The sequence below is a fragment of the Hipposideros armiger genome, unplaced genomic scaffold (assembly GCF_001890085.2).
Source record: "Hipposideros armiger isolate ML-2016 unplaced genomic scaffold, ASM189008v1 scaffold_39, whole genome shotgun sequence".
In the NCBI taxonomy this organism is placed as follows: Eukaryota; Metazoa; Chordata; class Mammalia; order Chiroptera; family Hipposideridae; genus Hipposideros; species Hipposideros armiger.
The window spans coordinates 3,234,497-3,251,990 of NW_017731389.1; the positions used below are offsets into that span (position 1 = coordinate 3,234,497).

General features: G+C 39.6%; 2 protein-coding genes across 4 annotated transcripts in view; one reads left to right on the plus strand and one right to left on the minus strand.

The window, feature by feature from the left end:
- Window positions 1-17,494, minus strand: part of CABCOCO1 (ciliary associated calcium binding coiled-coil 1) — a 793,651-nt gene that overhangs the window by 707,393 nt on the left and 68,764 nt on the right. The window lies entirely within an intron of this gene.
- Window positions 8,165-17,494, plus strand: part of RHOBTB1 (Rho related BTB domain containing 1) — a 146,552-nt gene continuing 137,222 nt past the window's right edge. For both annotated transcript variants that reach the window (XM_019638390.1, XM_019638389.1), the window contains exon 1: window positions 8,165-8,353. The gene's annotated coding sequence lies outside the window, so the exon portion shown is untranslated. The remainder of the gene's footprint in view (window positions 8,354-17,494) is intronic.

Genomic DNA, 17,494 nt, shown 5'->3' on the forward strand with positions numbered 1-17,494 from the left:
CCCGGGAAGAGCGCAATGATGGTGCCAACTTGGGCCAGTGAAGCAAAATCCTCCACAACTAGACTGAAGACCAAAAAGGACAACAACTTGTCTGTTCCCCTTCCCCCAGTTCCCCAGCCCTGTTCCCATCCCCCAGTTCCCCAATTAAAAAATCTTTAAAAAAAATTGGTTGCATATCAATAATTTCAGCATGTTCAACCTCATTAATTGTCTGAGGATTTTCATGACATTGTACTCTGAGTTCAGGGTAGCATTGTAAGTCTACCACAGCAGACTGGATAGCCTAAATGTCTTACTCTTTTTGGAGCCAATGCAAAAGTGGGGAGGTTAGACAAAATAGTAAACCCAGAACCAATTTTCTAAAGGAAGCTAAAGAACATAAGGAAGATGACATTGTGAAAATATACTTGGCTATGTCACATCTACCATAGGAATGTGGGATTTTTTTTAGTGCAATCCTTGAGTAATCCTTGAGTCACCAATTATCCTTGAGTAGCCCAATTTTACCAGTCATAACTTTACGCATGTGTCAAGGCCACTTTTTGAATAAATGCTAAGCTCTAAGCTAAATCCTTGGTTTTAAAAATAATTCAACTTCAGGGAATAATAGACATAGCTAGTCTACAGTAGTATAATATCAGGTGCCTCACTCCTTCCAGGGTACATGAAAAACCTCACTTCCCAATGCACTTGCCATTAGGTGGGACCATGTGAATAGTTCTGGTCAATGAAATGTAAGCAGGAAAAATGAGTATCACTTCTCAATGCTGAAGAAAGTAAAAGGCCCACATGGTTCCTCTTTCTGCACTGCAACCATCAGGGATGTCTTGAATGAAGACTGCAGAACCACAAAATCAAAAGAGCCTGGATTGCCAAGTCACCTCGTGGAGGACAACTGCCATGAACAGTCACCCACACCCACTGGGTTTTTGCATAATCGAGAAATGAACTTTTATTTTGTCAAGGCACTGAAAGGTTGGGGTTATTAATACAGAATAACCTAACCTAATGTATCTTAACTATTATTGTCCTCAAAAACAACCAATATAACTGATTATCCTCAGATCCTCTGCTTAACAGATTAGTACTGGCTATAAAAACACATTGAAAAAATACTGAATGGAAATACTCTAAAATAACATCAGGAATTAGAATATGCTTTCCCCTCCAATTCTCCAAATTTTCTCTACTTTAGATTTTTCAAAAATTTAAAACTCATAACAATCTCCCCACTATTACCACCATACACACTCCTTCCAGAAACAAACAAAAAAAAATTGGTTGTGTGGTTTCTGATTTTGGTTTTGGTTTTAGTTTTGTTTGTTTGGTTTGGTTTTAAGAGAAAGTTATTTAGGGCTTGAGGCTGAAAATTTGGAACTGGAACCTTACATTTGACATCTAAAATCTTCAATCTTGTTTTCTGAAACTTGTCTAGAGAGAATTGGGTGAAAACCTTTGGAGGCCCAAGCACGGGAGATACTTTGGCCCTGACTCCTCTACCCAAATGTGATTCAAAATGCAAAGCAAAGTCATAAACATGTGTAAGGAATTCTAACAAAGCTTTAATTTTTTTTTCCCATGACTACTACACCATTCCTTCTTTTTCTTGTTCATTTTTTAACCATCAAATATCAAACTGTTTTCAATATGGCTTTATTTGTCCATTATTTGTTAGTGTCTAAACACCGTACCTATATTAACTTAGGACCAACTACAATCAAGTGATCAAATTACATTTATTTGGCCTTCAAGTCTCAGGATGAAAATGGAAAGATAATTCATATAGAAGAGGATATTTTGCAGAATATCACATTGGGCTCTTCTTAATTATTTAGAACAAGATACATGGAATATCCAAAATAAGTTTCAAATATTAACCAACAAAGTAATATAAGTTTAGCTGTAAAGCCAATCAGTTTCTAGCCTTGCTTTTGGGTTTTAAGCCAAATAGCGTTTTCCATGTGCAGCCCTACCAATAAAAATGTACTCAGGGCACCCGATCCCACTGGCAGCAATTGTCTTAAGACTTCTACCTTTGTTTCTTCCTTGCTTCTTGCTCTCACCTGCTGTACCCAAATTCCAACTTTTGGATGTTTGTTCTTTTGAACTCGATAAAAGAATGTGCTTCCTGGCTTTTGACCCCTGGCATACCCCCAGGATTCAGAGTGTACTTGGCTTCCCGCCTATTCTGTTCCTTTCCCATCTTGAAAAAAAAACATCATAGCTACCATTTAGTGAGCAATCGCCATATGTTAGACATATGCTAGGCACTTTGTACACACCAGCTCAACTAATACCCACAACACATCTGAATGATACATATTTTTATCACCTTATTGTGATTAAAGCAACCAAAGAACTTGAGAAAAGTTAAAGGGCAAGAGGCCAGAATTTAATCACAGATCTAAATCCTATGCTTTTAACTACTGCTGATACTATCACTGCAACCATTTTTTTTTCATTAAAAATAAATATTTACTGAGCTCCTACTATGTTCCACATTCTGTGCTAACTGATGGTTATACAAGTGTGAACAATACAGACAGGGTCCCTAGTTTCATGTAATTGCATTCTAATGGAGATCATGTCATAAATATATAAACACAGAATAGCATTTCTGAAAGTGATAAGTGCTGTGAAGAGAAATAGCAGATTACAATGATGGAGAATGACAAGGGGCAGGTGGCAACATTAGATGGCTGATGAGGAAAGGAACATTGGAAATGAACTACTCATTTGAAAATCTGGGTGAGGAACATTCTAGAATGAGGGAATCACAGGTGCAAGGTCAGGAATGAATGTGCTATCTTCAAGAAACAAAAAGTTACCTAATGTCACAGCTTAGTGACTCGGGAAGATGTGTGGAAGAGATGAAAAAGGTAGGCAGACCCAAGTCCTACAGGGCCTACTTGCCTATGTTAAGAATTAGTTTAATTCTAAGTGCAATGGAGCCACATTTTGAAGAAGGAAGTGTTAATAATTACAACATAATTTTTTAAAGCTCAGAGAATCCATCCTTTTTAACAATGAATATGGAAAGAGAGATTAGAAAGATATGAATGTACAAGATACCCCAAAAGGTCAAGGCACTAAACCCTAAAAGTAAATGGATTTTCTGCACCCTTAGCAATCAATTCTATTACAGGAAATAATCAAGTTCATAGGAGATGAGGGATCAGATTTTAATTTACTAATAAATTAATACCCTGGTTTGCGAGCATAATTCATTCTGGAAACAAACTACGCTTATTATAAGACATCACTCGTTGACCACATTAAAATGTATTAGAGGGCCGGCCAAGTGGTGAATTGGTTAAGAGCTGGCTTGGGACGCCAGAGGGCCCCGGTTCAGATCCCACATACAAGGGCCAGTGACACTGCCCTCTACAGCTAAGATGCTGAACAACAGCTCAACCTGGAGCTGGGCTGCCGTGAGTCGCCGGCAATGGTGTAGGCTGCAGCCCCTGTGGCAGTGAGTTGCCATGGGCTACCATGTGTAGCCAGCAGCCGCCATGAGCAGCCGTCCAGAAGCTGGCAACTGATCTGCCTCGCCCGGGAAGAGCTCAATGATGGTGCCAACTTGGGCCAGTGAAGCAACGTCCTCCACAACTAGACTGAAGAACAAAAGGACAGCAACTTGTCTGTTCCCCTTCCCCCAATTCCCCAGCGCTGTTCCCATCCCCCAATTCCCCCAATAAAAATCTTTAAAAAAATGTATTAGAAATGTCTCCTTGTCTTGCGGAACACTCACAAACCAAGTTACTCGCAATCCAAGGTTTTACTGTGTTTAATTATATTTATGGGTGTCATCTCTTCAAGCTAGGAATATCCTCCCAAGGTAAAATATCCTTTCTCATATTGGCAATCCATAATTATGGTTTCTGAATTCAAGATAGCCCCTGAAATTCTAGGCTTTACAGTTTCTACTCACAAAGCATGTTATAGGTGGAAAATGAACACATTACAACCATAAAATAATTTTATTAAGCACTGCATATTGAGAAAGGGAAATGAATAGAATCCTTAAAATCAAGGACTTGTCTTCTTTTATGGAAGAAAGAAAGATGGTGCCACTTATATAAAATCCATCTGGACATATGTTACAGAGATGTTATTTTACCATCCAATGTTTTCTTTTGAAAGAAAACCCAGAAGGTATAGCACTGTAAAAATATGGACTTCACAAATTCTGAGACTTTGTTAATAAGAAAATTAAATAAAACTTTGCACAGAATTTTGTTATAGAATTTACAAGTCACATTTATAGGAACTACAGATAAATTTTCAAATTCATTTCAGAAATATTCTACCTTATTGCAGCTTTCAAGTTTAGGGTGGAGGGATGTCAAAGTTAGAGAGATGAGATTATAACCAAATCTTAGCAATTTTGTCCTTAAATCCATGCCATAAAATCTAATACCAACTAGTTTAGCAGAACTATCATGAGAAATCTATGTAACAAGTTTAAAATATGGAGTTTAGAGCCAGAAATTCAAATATAGGGAAAAAACACAGGAAATAAGGTGTGTTCCAAAATAAACATGAGAGTCCTAGCAGTAACAAAGAAAAAATACTCAGTGTATTTTAACAACTAAACTGCAGGGTAACTTCATGCCCCTGGGAAAAAGAGAATCTTTATTTTCTCATAAAAGAATAAAGAACACATTTCTATAACTATAAAAGCTGTAACTAAGAAAAGGCCATCTGGGCAACTAGATTATCTTTACAATACACTCTTCACTGTTTTATTTGATCCTTTTTTATGTACCTCAGAAAATTAGGTTTCCATCACTCTCCCTGAAAATTTTCTACCAAACTATTAGATATTATTGCTAAGTAGTAACCAGTAATCTCCAGCAAGCAGTTTAAAGCACTCTGCCTGCCTCTTACTGATATTCTTATTACTTTTTTTTTTCATTACGACTGTATTACCAAAATATTTTTTGTGAAGGTTAAAGTTCTGTTTGGGAAAACGGTAGCTGGCAGTGGCTTAGTGGTGAGTTAAATCCTGAGACCACCCTAAGGAGAAAAATAAAATAATCTATAAGGCCTCCTCTCATCCTTTATTAACTGCAGAATAAACAAATCTCTAGGAGAGAATGATCCCTTTTCCTTCATGAGCACGTTTGAGGTAGGGATCTTTGGGAAACTCAAATACCCTGGGCTCTCGGACGCACACATATATTTAGGTACAATGAGGCATAGTCAAACTAGCTCTAACTCATACTTGCACAGAAAAACAACATTCTCTCCAAGCTCACTCTGAAGTCGCATATCACAGTGGAAAGTACTCAGAATGGTTAAGTCAGAGGCTTGGAGTTTAGTCTCAGCTCTGCAGGATCCAGAGGTTTGAGAGCAAACAATCTCTCTGGCATTCTGAGTCCTAGCTTCTCCATTCACGCAATGAACTGCAGTCAAGTCTCCCTTCACCCACTAAATGTTCTACATGAAAATAGAACTAAACAGATAGTCCTCCTACTAAAGATATGCTGATATCAATTGTTACACAACGTTGGTGGCTCAATGACAAAAAATTCATAAATTGATCCTGCAGATAGACATGTTATAGAGTGTGGCTGGGAGTGTGAAAGCTTAAAACAAGGAGGATAAACCTTTCTTACTCGTATATATGAGCAGTGAGACAAGCTTGACTGTGTTTTAATATCATTCCAAATCCCAGGTTCTATGAATACATTTTATTATAAGAGAAAAAACAACTAATTTAAAGAAGATAGAAGATGACTATAAAGTCATACTATTATGATACATAATAATTCAAAACTAGGACAGCAGGGTAACCAATACCCCCTAAGTACACACCAAACTTCATTTTTTTTTTGGCAAGTTTAATCTCCTCTGCCAAATATTACTATAAATTAAAATGTTTCTTCTCTTATTTCCCTTGAAACTGTGAAATGATCAAGACAGAAGAGAGAAGAAAGATAAAATATAAAAAGGTGTGGGTGATGCATACGCTGAATAGGGAGTCTCTGATTAAGAAGCTGGTTTTATTTTTTCTTTCCTTTCAGGACCAGGGTTTGAGGCTCTAATAAATTATTTTACTACTGGTTATATAACTCAGTGTTTCTCAACTTTTCTGATTGGACATTCCATCAGTTAAAAATGTTCAGTATACTCGTATCTGATGTAACTGAGGAGTAAGTCTCTAAATATTTAAAGGAAGATAGTCCAGGCTCAAAGGCCAAGGGCCCGTAGTAGCATGCTGGGTGAAAGAACAGTAGAAAGGCCAGTGGGTCAGACAGGTTGTGGAAGGGTGTGGGAGGGAACAGTGACGGAGAGGGAGGTAAGAGGTGAGGTGACAGACAGGTAGGCCTTGGTGACTAAGGTCAAGTCTGTGTTGTTGCAATGAAAAATCCCTGGGTGGTTTTTGAGCAGAGGGCTGACATGAGCTAACACCTATACTTTCAAAGGGTCACCCTAAATTCTACAAGGATAGTAGACCATAGGGGCAAGATGGAGCACAGAAAGACAAGTTTAGAAGCTTTTTCACAAATTCAAAAGGGTTTGGAAAAGTGGTGGTGGTGGAGGTTAGATTCGGGACCCCTTCTAAAGATGGAGCTACCAGGATTTACTGATGGGTTGGATGGGAGATATGAAAGAAAATATAGGGGAGAAAAAAAACCCATCTTTGCAGCATCAACAATTCTAGGGATCAAAACAAAAGAGGAATCTAATAATCACACCACTTGGAGGGTGTCTTCTCCTAGTACTCCATATTTCCACATACAACTTTTCAGGTACAATTAATTGTTTTCACGTGTCTATTTAGCGGCTGTGTCTCCCCCATTAGAATATGGAAGGTCCAGCTTGTATCTATCTGTCTAGTTCACCCTTATAGCACCTGCACCAAACCCACTGCAAGGTATTTTCTGAGTGCTCATTAAATACTTTAAAGAATGCATGGGTGTCCACTGCTTTGAGCAATCTTGAAATTGTATCTTACTGTTGAAGGAAATATGGATGCTGAAAAGGAAATATTTTCATTAGGTGGCAGATAGGACTATTAGGATTTTATGTTTTCCAGCTTATCCTTTTACATTTAAACTCTAAGATAAAACCAATTTTACTACTTCACAGAATTGTTGTGTTGCCTATGCTAGCAGCTTAACACTTTCTTCTGTAGAGTTTTACCCTGATCTGACATCATAACCATATTATTTATTTAAACTATTTAATTCTTATAAAAGTATTATTTCTGCTAAAAATAATAGATACCACTAGCCCTCCATTATTCAAACTCAAGCAAATGGGAAAACTGAACAGTAAGGTCTACAGATAATTTTTGAATCTTATTTTCAATGATTGAAGAGTGCCTATTCCATAAACTTTTATACCAGCTGTTAAAATCTCTTCAAATTGATTTTGTTGTATTTCGTTTTCACCCCTCCTTCATATCTCTGGGGAAATGAAAAAAGAGTAAAGAGATGGATAGTTTTAAAGATACGCAGGTGCAAGGTAGTGACTGGCCTAGGTAACCCTGGTCACTGGATTATTCAAAGGTGACCATATTTAGAGTTTGGGACAGAGCTTAACACATAATGTACTGGTTTCTAGCATTAATTTTTATTTAGAAATTAAGTGCCTTTAACCCTTTCACTGAAATGTCTGTAGACTGGGGCTTTGAAAGGCGAACATGCAGGAGGCTGCAGTAACTGATAAAGTCTTTGTGTAAACTATACAAGACAACACCGAGTGGAGTGTGGTTTGCGATGTCAGCAGAGCCCAAAGGTGGAATCCTTTGTTTCCATCTCGTAGCTAGAGAACGTCCCTACAAAACAAGGCTGACCCTTGACACCGCCAGAAACTTTCCCCAGACTTGGCCTCCATTTGTATGAGTCACCCCCTCCTGAGACCCCATAAATCCCAGAGGTGGGTCATGGGGACACCGATATTGGGGCGCGCTCCCTCTGGACCTGCGTGGGAAAGGGCGGGGTCACAGGCACTTGGGGCAACAAAGGGTAGGGGGCCAGGAGTAGGGGACCAGGCCGGCCCAAGCTGGGTGACAGCTTTGGGGGTCCGGAGGCGGCCCAGGGCTCCGGGACCAGCTTCCGCTCCAGGGCCCCGCCCGGATGACTCCTGAGCAGGCCACGAGGGTAGGGAGGGACCCAAAGCCTCCGCCCCGCAGGGAGGCGGCGGCCGGCAGGAGTGAGGTGGCCAAAAAGGACGCTTGTGGGGGGGACGTAGCAGGAAGAGGAGTAGGTGCCCGAGGTGGGAGAGCGTGGGATTGGCGCGGCTGGATCCGCACCTCTGCCCGGTGGCTTTACAAAGCCCACACGCCAGCCCTGCAGCCAGGCCGACGGAAAGCCACCGCCCGAGCCTCCAGTGTTCCCAGGTAGCCTCCGCACACCGCGGGGCGGGATCGCGCGGCGGGATCGCGCAGCGGGTAGGGGGGAATGCCTGGGCGGGAGGGGTGATGGGGGGTCGCTTTGTGCATTCCTACCCTCATATTCACAGATACAGGAGATGCTAGGGCATGGAGAATGCCTTTGCACCCCTGAAGGGGAGGTGACCACCTGGTTATCTTACAGTGTGACCTCTTGACAGCTGCCCAGCTGCTGAGAGCGCACAGGGACCCAGAGGGTGCTTGCTTCCAATATACTTTGGGTGTTTTCTGAGCCCTGCTACCTAACTGTCCCCAACATACATATCCATTCATTCTCATTTCCTCTCTCTCTCCCTCTCTCTCTCCCTCCCTCCCCCCCCCCCCCCCCCCCACACACACAAGATTGAACACACACACACACACACACACACACACACACGTGGAGGCGGGGTCTGAGGGATCACAAAGATAGAGTAACTGTCAATCAGAGGAGATTAGAATCTGGGCAGGACGTGTCCAGGCTGAAGTCTTCAGAAAGTAGGCGCAGCATCTAGGGCTCCTTGTGTCCAGCCCTCGGGTGACGCGTAACTGATTCTTCTTGGCTTGTTAGCTCTGAAAGTCCCAGGCTTGTAAAAAGGTTTCGGTCAAAAACGAAACTTTGATCCATAGGTGCTTTATTTGCTCTGCTTCCCAATTCTAAAAAGCTGGAAATGGGTATTCAAGGGAGCTTAGTCTTTTAAAATTGTGAGTTTTCAAAAAATAAAAAAAGTACAATTCAAACTCTTAGTTTGAATTAGGTTTTTTTGTTTTGTTTTGTTTTTTAATATACATACATACATTTTAAGAGAATCAATAACTGGTAATGTCATTAGATAATGAGTCCAGCAGGTGTGGCATCTTTAGAATTGAAAACTGAGTTTACTGTATAGTTTTAGAAAAATTGACTGCTTCCTTGTGTGCTTTATTTTGACGCTACAATCCTGGGATGTGCCTCTGTTGGGAATCCTGTCACATCACCTAGGTGTCTTGTGAGGTTTCCTCTGGAACTGGCCAACGAACCTAGGAAGAGCCCAGTATATTCCCTTTTTATTATTAGCATTTCAGATGGGTCCGACCTACTCCCCAGACCTCTTGCCTCGGTCTCCAGTGAGAGGAAAAATGTATCAGAAATGCCCTCTAGGCAAGTTTGGAACAAGAAGGAATGCTCTAGACTTTTTCCCCTCCGCTGAAGCTCTCACGCATTGGCAATTTAAAACCTAAAGCATTGTTTACCACCTGTCAGACTCACTCAGAAGTATAAAGATTAACTAATAAAAGATTTGTAAAATGCTTCCCAAATATAAAATTCCATAAATATGCTAAATAGTAATAATCCACCCATTGTTAAATTTATGTAGCTGCTTCTGCCATGCATACAAGATGATTTAGAATGCATGTTTCCTGTCAATTAAACAATGAGTTTGGAGTAAAACAATGAGTTCAATTCGCATCCTAGGAAACTCTGAAATAAAATTTCTCCCATAAGGCACCATCAGCAGAGAATCATAAAGTAAGCAGCGTTTCAAAAAGATATATATGCAATGATGTTTACCTTATAGTTTTGGGGGAAAGGGACCAAGTGAACTCCTGAAACTAAGAACTATTCAGCCCTGGTTCGTGTGTGCCTGAACCATAAATATTCCCTTACGTTTTGGGTGAGTCTACAGGGAGGGCCAAAAGTCTTGTGGAATGGCCTTATAGCTGCTGTCTGCTTTAATCCATGAAATGCGCCTCTTGGTCTCTTGGTATTTTAAGGCTGAAGTTCCATCTGTGATTTTGTTCACAGACAATGAAGAAAATCCTCATAGTTACTTGGATAAATTATTCATTCTTCCAATATCATGGGCTTGGTTTTTAAGCATCTTTAGCACCAGCCATCATTTTAATATCCTGCAGATAATTGAATTAGTTTGTTCCCAGTGGATTGAGTGACACATTACCATCACATTTTTCTCTTTGCATGTATTTAATAATGAAATGTGTCATTCTTCTGTTTACAGGTCTCTTAGAGTCAAACCTGTTTCTTATATGCTAATTGAAGTATAAATATTGTGATGGCTGGCATTTTCTGTTTCATGAAACAATTCTAGATTCACCGCTAGCAGATTAAGTGGTGAACCAAACCATGAAGTTGGGGATGTTTTCCCCTGACTCCTCCCCACTCTCAGTGGCCTTTTCTTCTCATTTCCTCCAGTCAGTACTCTCAGTTGGCTATGCCCCAGCCTCGTGTTCCAGACCTTCACGTCTGCCACCACTCCCTTTACCCAAGTAACTCACCATGTGCTCTACTTATTGGTATAGGAGAGCTTGGTATGGGAGAAAGTGCATTAGGCAAAAAATCAAAAGAGCTTGCATTTATCACGTGGATATGATATACCAGGCACTGTGCCTCATTAACTCATTCCATCCTTGTAACCACCTGATGCAGCAGAGATGTCACCTGTGCTTTACACACAGGAAACTGAGTCTCCAAGAAGCTTTGTTTCCCAAGGATGAGCAGTTTATGAGTCAAAAGAACCAGGATCTGAACCAAGGCATTCTGGCACTTCCTGATGCACTGTGATCCCTAAGAGGGATTCACATTCTCGACTGAAGTGTGGCAGAGTCTCCCATGAACCCACTGACCATTTGACCTTGGATAAGTCCCTTGCACCTTCTGGGCCTCTGGTTTCCTTTCTCTAGTTTTGGATTAAATTCTCTCTCAGAGCTGGAACGAGTTGTCCCAGGGTTTTGGTTGCCAAGCTCATAAACTGCTCCTCCCACAGGAGTCGGAATATGCTATCTTTCGCCCTTTTCCTCTGACTCCCTCCCTTATTTACCTTTTAACTTCCTGTATGTGCAAGTAAACATTACTTCCTCCAAGAGACTGGTCCCACTTTTCAGGCTCTATTCTTTTCTATCTTGGCTCTTAGTAATCCCTAACACTGATTACAAACTGCAGTTATTTTATTTATGTTAGTTTATATGTGGTTGTTTTTATCTTCTCCCCATAACTCCCCCATCAGACTGTAAGCAACATCGCCGTAATAACTCCCCCATCAGATTGAGGCCAGAGCTCTTTTTGTCTGACTTTTTTTCATTATTGTATTGCCAGGGCCTATCACGGTGATATCACATAGCCGGTGATCAATAAGAATATGATTATCTCTTAGAAAGGACATGTGCCTATATATTGTCCCTTTCATGGGATAACCTAAATGAAGTATCATCAGTATTACAATGTGAGAGCGAGTGAGCCTGGCTTATGGATGGGTTCCAATTATAGTAACGGAGACAGTGGGGCTGCCCTGGGTCATGCAGGACAAATGGACACACTGCACACTGTCCAACCCCCATACTTTACAGCAGAGAAAACTGACCTCGAAGCATAACAACTTGGGTTTGGAAGATGCTTTAGAGACCAGTTAATAGTCTAAACCACTGTTTTATTGATAAGGAGACTGAAGCTCAGAAAAACATAGAACCTAAAGTATAGAGCCTACACCTCCTGACTTCCAGACCACCTCCCTTTTTACCAAGAATCAAAAACCTCAGGGACCACCAAATCAACAGGGGTAGGGAGCCTCGGACAACGATGCTTCTTTCAGAAATTCCAAAGAGCCTTAGGTTTCCCAGACCAATCCTGAGTAGCAGCATTAGTACACAGCAAACTATCCTACTTCAGATAATCTTATTTTTAAATTTCAAATGGCCTCTATAAATTTCAGCGACTCATTTACTATTGTAATGATCCATCAGGCAGCCTTTTAATACCTATCATTAGTTTTCCAACTCTGCTTAAATCCTTGGAAGCTCCAAATGCAAAATCTACAGTGCCGAGCTTTTAATACTAGTGTGATAGACTCAAGATACATTGAAAAGATGATTGATATTTTGAACTCCAAAAGATGATAGCTTGTTTTTAAGGACTAAAGTAACTTTTCTTCTTTAGAGAGCAAACCTAGCTAGAGTATTACATCCCATAAAAAAGCAGTTCTTAAACTGTAGAGAGCATAAAAATCATCTGAAGCCTTTTGAAAAACCCAGGTTGCTTGGAGCCATTCTGCACAGTTCTGAATTAATAGGTCTAAGACTGAACCCAGACAACTGCATTTTTATCAAACACCTTTAGTGATTTCTTAGTCAAATGGCCTGAAGATCTCACTTTGAGGTCCAATGATAATTTTGACATGTTTTGAATTTTCCCAGATTTCTTCTAAGAGGATTAATTAAATTTATTGGGGTAACATTGGTTAATAACATTATATAAGTTTCAGGTGTACAATTATCTATATATTATCTGTATATCGCATTGTGTGCTCACCACCCAAAGTCTAGTCTCCTTCCATCACCATATATTTGACCCCCTTAAACTCTTTATCTTTCCACCACCCCACTTCCCCTCTGGCAACCACCATATTGTGTGTCTGTGAGTTTTGTCTGTTTGTTTGTTTTGTTTGCTAGTTCCTTTCTGGTTTATATCCCACATATGAGTGAAATCATGTGGTTCTTGTCCTTTTTTTGTCTGACTTACTTCACTTAGCATGATAATCTCAAGATCCATCCATGTTGTCGCAAATGGCAATATTTCATCCTTTTTATGGCTGAGTAGTATTCCATTGTATAGATGTACCACATCTTCTTTATCTAGTCATTGGTCAAAGGACACTTTGGTTGCTTCTACTGTGAACAATGATGCCATGAGTATAGGGGTACACATATCTTTACGAAGAAATACTTTCAAAAATTTCAGGTAGATACCCAGAAGAGGGATTGCTGGGTCATAGGGTAGCTCTATTCTTAGGGGTTTTTTTGAAGAAACTTCATACTATTTTCCACGGTGGCTATACCAATTTATATTCCCACCAGCACTATACGAGGGTAACTTTTTCTCAGGAGGATTTGTTTAAACAAAGATATTTGGGGAGGAGTTCAATGGGTTTGAATCTAGAAAATAGCAGAGTTGACCAAAATTGGTTTACTAGTTATGATAAGCATCTATTTCCTTGTAGCAAAAATAAATATATATATATATTTATATATATCATGATATAGAACTCTCATTCCATGGATTCCAGGCTGCCAGAGCTCCAGGATCATCTGCACAGGTAGACAGCAGAATCTGGCCCTTCAACCTACTTACTCTGGGCTAGGGAGCTTCTTTATGGGTTACATGTATGGAAGTTATATTTTATTTGGTCTGTGCTGAGCACCTTGAGGACCTCTTCCACAGTGCCTTAAAGGTGGTAGACTCAAATATTTAATAAATGAATTTAATGGATAATAAAATACATCACATTATTTTTTGATGATACTTTTCCTTCACATTAGGAAATATAACTTTAAAAAAATAAAAGAAAAATGAGAAAAAATATACCTTAACCTCCATGTAAAATATCATTAGTCTGATATTTCTAGACTGGAGTATTGAAAATGAATTTGAAAAATGTATTTGGTTATGTACCATTCATATTTTCTAGAAGACCTATAGATTGTAACAAACTTGTATCTCATTAGCGTATTTGCATTAGCTATCGTAGTTTCTCTCTCTGGAATGCTCTTGCCTCTGACCTTGTTTGGCCCAGCTAAGATGACATTGTCTCAGAGAGGTCTTCCTGACCACCAATCTCATTCACTTTCTATTACGTTATTTTGTTATTGCATAATACCATCAAATTATTTTAGTTTTTTTTTTTTGTCTTCCCTCATCCCCACTGGGCTAGAAGTATCCTGAGGTCAGAGGTCAAGTCTACATGTTTACTGCTATTTTCTGAATATCTATCACAGAGCCAGGCACTTTATAGGTAATCCACAAATATTTTGTCAATTAATTCAATGTCAAAAAACCAAGTTCTGATCTTCTGGGATTATTCCACTGCAAATCAGTAATTTTTAATCTTTTGGGTCAAATACACCTTTCAGAATTGGATTAAAATCATGAAACACCTCAATAAAAATCTACATGCACAAAATTTTGTGTATAATTTAGAGAACCCACAGATCTCAGACTAGGAAACCTATCCCTAAAGGTGTATGTATAAATAGTGAAAAAATCTAACTGAAATATTGGGCTAAATATCATCAAAAATTTAAATACTATGAAAACCAGTGTCTTATTGTTCATACGTTTATGGTAATAAATTATATGTTGACTTGGGAATATTTTGCAACCCTCCAAAGGAAAAAGAAAGGCTATATATAAATGTTGTCTATTTTATTTACATGCTGCAAAGGATTTAGGCTCATAGAGAAAGGCTAATAAAAATATATACTGTATAGCAATATAAAATATATTTCAAATAGGTAAGGAAAACGAGTCAAAGGAAAAAAATAAGGCTAAGAACATAAGATGAGGCCAGGGAAAAGACTCATACTCAAAGTTTATGCCATGAAATTCAACACTCTTGCTAGAAGATAGTAACAAATTTTGTTCTCAGGTATTAACAGCCAATGAGAAGGAGAAAAAAAAAATCAGTTATGCCTTGTAAAGATGCATTATTTTATATATACAGTACATGTATGAATATATGTACTGTATATATATTTAATAGCAAAGTGCTTCTTAAAAGAAAGAAGCTGGAGTATAGTAATAAGGAATAGAGGTTATATTTACAATGTTTGTTTTTGGCAAGTGCCCTTGTATAATACCTAACCCTGCAATAACCCATAATAAAATGTTCAAAAATAACTAACACTTTGGATGTTTATAATTAAGATTTTATGGCTCTCTGTAATTTTTGGTAGGAGTAGGCCTTGCACAAAGAGGCCTCATTAGGTCAGCAAGACCTCCCTAGAAGCCAGGGGAGGAGGGTTGGGGAGATGGACAAGGAAGACAAAGGTTTTTCTCCATTTTTTTTCACAGCCCACCAGTCCCTTTAGCATTCCACTCTTTGTGTTGTTGCATACTATTTAAACAAAATGCCTGAAGCTCTCATTCTCCTCTTCAAGGGGGCTGTGCACCCAGGACATTGACTAATGCAAGTTGTTCCAGCTCACCTTAGTTTCCTTAGATAGCTGTCGATCGGGGACTTGTCCGCCTTCTTTCTTTGAGAGCAAATACAATAACTAGCTTCTCAGAACATTATGTGGATTCGTGGCATTCTCTGAGGAGCTATAAATGGATCACATTGACAGCTTTATTTGTCATTCTTAAATGGAATGTGTTTTTCCCCCTTTGTGTTAAATCGAAATCAGATGGCATTTCTGATTTCAATGTGGACTGTTTTTACTCTCATAATTGCAAAAGTACATTTATAACTGACACTATTCTAATTTGCAAAATTTGTGTTTCATTATTTGGGGTGGTGTAACTGAGGGAAAAATAACTTATGCAACATTTTCGTTTTGTCTATTGGTTGAGATCTGATACAGTTGCTAGAGTTCAGTCACCATATGGAAGCAGAAACAATTATATTTCATGTAATAACATGGATTTTCGAGGCGAGGATATAAAAAAGCTTACCTGGCAGAACAGCCACAATCCAGACACTTAAATGTTTATTTTTTAAATCTCGTCTCTCCTTTGCCTCCCCAGCATGTCTCTGGTCCTAATCCTCTCTTCCTCTCCTAGCAGTGGCTCTTGTTCAATATATGCAGTGGCAAAAATGGCAAGAATAGGGGTGAAAAGTACTACCTTCCTATGGTAGCATAGTTCTTATATGCGAAAACCAGTTGCTTCAGCCCATGGATTTTTTTATTTAAAAACTCCATATCATTCCCATCCATGCACTGCTGAATCTGGATGAGAAAGGAAGTCCTCTGGCTTTCTTAAATCCATCAAAAGCTCTGAATGCTCTTGTTACTGATCCCAATACTGTGTTGATGGTTAGCATTTTTAAAATCTAGGCTAAGAGTACACTTTTCTCACTAAATGTAGATGTAGATTTTCATATTCATTTCATACACTCATGCTTTCAGTAAAGGCGTCTTTCCGAGAACTCACTACGCTCCAGACATTGGTAGGATGCGATGAATGGCTTCAGGTAGTGTCTGCCCTCATTTGACCTGCACGCCAATGGGGAAGACAGACAGTAAAAGACCCACATGAATAAGTAGGAAACTGAAACTGTTCTAGAGGCTACACACAGAGATACAAGGTTCTAGAAACGAGATCTAAATGATGTACAGGGGCCCTAGAGGAAGAAGACATGAAGTATGGAAAGCAGAAGAGAACTGTTAGCAGAACAGGAAGGAAAGCCCAGTGACTGGAGTACCAGGGGCGGGGCGAACAGCTTGAGCACAGAGATGTAACCAGGGCCACTGCCATGAAAGGCTTTTTATCCATATCAAAAACCGTGTCTTTATCCTAAGACCAATAAGAAAGATAAAATGGGTTCATTTTTGTGATTTGGGTTTGTTTGTTTGTTTTTTGGGGGGTGGGGTGCTGTAGTTAGTTATAGCACCAATTTTGTATTTCCAAAAAAAATATTTCTGGCTACAAGGTGGAGTATTGGTTGGCAGAGGGTAAAAGTTACATAGACTAGTTGACATTTCTAAGCAGAGATACTGGTAGCTTGCCTTAGGGGAGGAAGGATGAGATGTCAGCGGTTTCTAAAAGGTAAATGGATCAGAGAGGTAGGTATAGCGGTGATGTAATTGATGGGCCATCTTCTAAGAATGTGTCAGGAACACCGGAGAAAGAACAACTTTGCGAAGACAGATGCTACACTCAGTGTGGGGCATGCTGAGTTTAAGTAAGGAGTCTTAGATACACCACGGGACAGAGCAAGCAGATGTTTGACTATGGGTGTGGAGCTTGCCAGGGAGCTCTGGGGTTTGGATATAAACTTTTGACTCAGCTTCATGTTCACAGGTCCGGCTAGAACTGATATGATCCAGAGGTGGATCTGATTGCCTAGAGAAAGGTTATAAAGTGAGTGGCCGAAGAGAACGCTAGGACCAAAGTCTTGAGGAATTCAAATCCATAAAAGAGTGAGGGCTGAGCTTGCAGAGGATGAAACGAGTAGCAAGAGAAATAGAAGGACACTCAGGAGACTGCAGGGCCATGGGGGACAAGGAAGCAAGGATTTCATTTCAGGAAAGTGACAGTGGTCAGTTGGCTTGAATATGGAAGGCTATTTTATTTAGCAAGAGTGGAGAGCACTGATCGGGAGACAATTGTTCTTAATTAAA